Source organism: Peromyscus eremicus, chromosome 14, assembly GCF_949786415.1.
Source record: "Peromyscus eremicus chromosome 14, PerEre_H2_v1, whole genome shotgun sequence".
Classification (NCBI taxonomy): Eukaryota; Metazoa; Chordata; class Mammalia; order Rodentia; family Cricetidae; genus Peromyscus; species Peromyscus eremicus.
Window position 1 is genome coordinate 28724848 of NC_081430.1, and position 1414 is coordinate 28726261.

The window sequence follows — 1414 nt, forward strand, 5'->3', positions numbered from 1 at the left end:
AAGGATATAACATTTGTTCCTCTTTGCTCTTTGTCCCACTCTTCCTTCACTTCCCAGCTAGTCCCCTTCTACTTTCCTGTCCTTATTTTAATGGCTTTCTAAATTTAATTAAGGTTCCTTTTAAGAGCACAGGTATTGAAATGTCTCTCCCCAGTAGTCATTAACTGTAGATCTTTAGGGAGAAGGGGTTTGTGACCCCTGACTAAGAATTCAGAATTTTTATCTTTTGCATTTACGTGTGTGTGTGTGTGAATTCTCCAGGACAGCCAGCTAGGACTACACAGAAAAACCCTGTGTAGAAAATAATAATTGTGAATTCAGGGCTAGTGAGATGGCCCAGCAATTAAAAATGCTTGCCAAATCCACGCTTGATCTCTGGAACTGATGTCTTGCAAATGTCCGTCTCTACTCATACATATATACACACAATAATGATAATAAAATATTTGCATCTTAATTGACAGTCCATATCTTTTTTTATAGGCCTCATGTAACCCAGGTATTTACCATGACTCCCAGTTTATGCAATATTGGGGATGGGACTCAGGGCTTCATGCATGCTAAACAGGCACTCTACCTATCATAAACTGCTTCCCCACAGGGGCTGGGGAGATGACTCAGCAGGTAAGAGCACTGGTTGCTCTTCTAGAGGTTTTGGGTTCAATTCTTGACAACAACATAGTTAACAACCATCTAGAGTGGGATCTGATGCCTTCTGACATTAAGTCATACATGTAGATAGAGCACTCATATACATAAATAAATCTTAAAATAGGCCACTTACACAACCTTAACAGTATCCCACAGCCCTTCAGAGTAGAGAGTATGAGCTAGACACTAAAGTTCCCTTCAAATGGATGTTTGCCTGCTTCCACTGTGTTCTCAGGGGCTTTTAATACAGCCATAGTTATGTTCAAGGCTGCCTACCTTTGTGTTTCAGAGTGCAAATTATGTGGTAATTGGGTCATCACTGAATTCTTTGTAGGTGAAATGACCTAGAAAGTGAACTAATAGAATTAAAGTCTCCTATGTATTCCTTATTTCCCTTTCCACCCAACCCAGAATCCATTGCATTTTCCTGATCTGTATCCCAGAGAACCTGAGTTAATTTTCCAGCACCCATGCCAGGCAGCTCCCAACTTCAAGGGATCTGACATCCTCTTCTGGTATCCTTAGACACCTGTGTACGTACACCGAAACAAATTTGGTTTTGTTTTGTTTTTGTTTTCATGACTTGGTATTTCTGTGTAGTTCTGTCTGTCCTGGAAATCCATCTGTAGAGTGGGCTGGGCTTAAACTCAGAAATTTGCCTGCTTCTGCTTCCTGAGTGCTGAGATCAAAGGTGTGCACCACCACTGCCTGGCTTCAAACATAAATTTTTTTAGAAGTCTAAAAAAGAATCTATCATTATAGA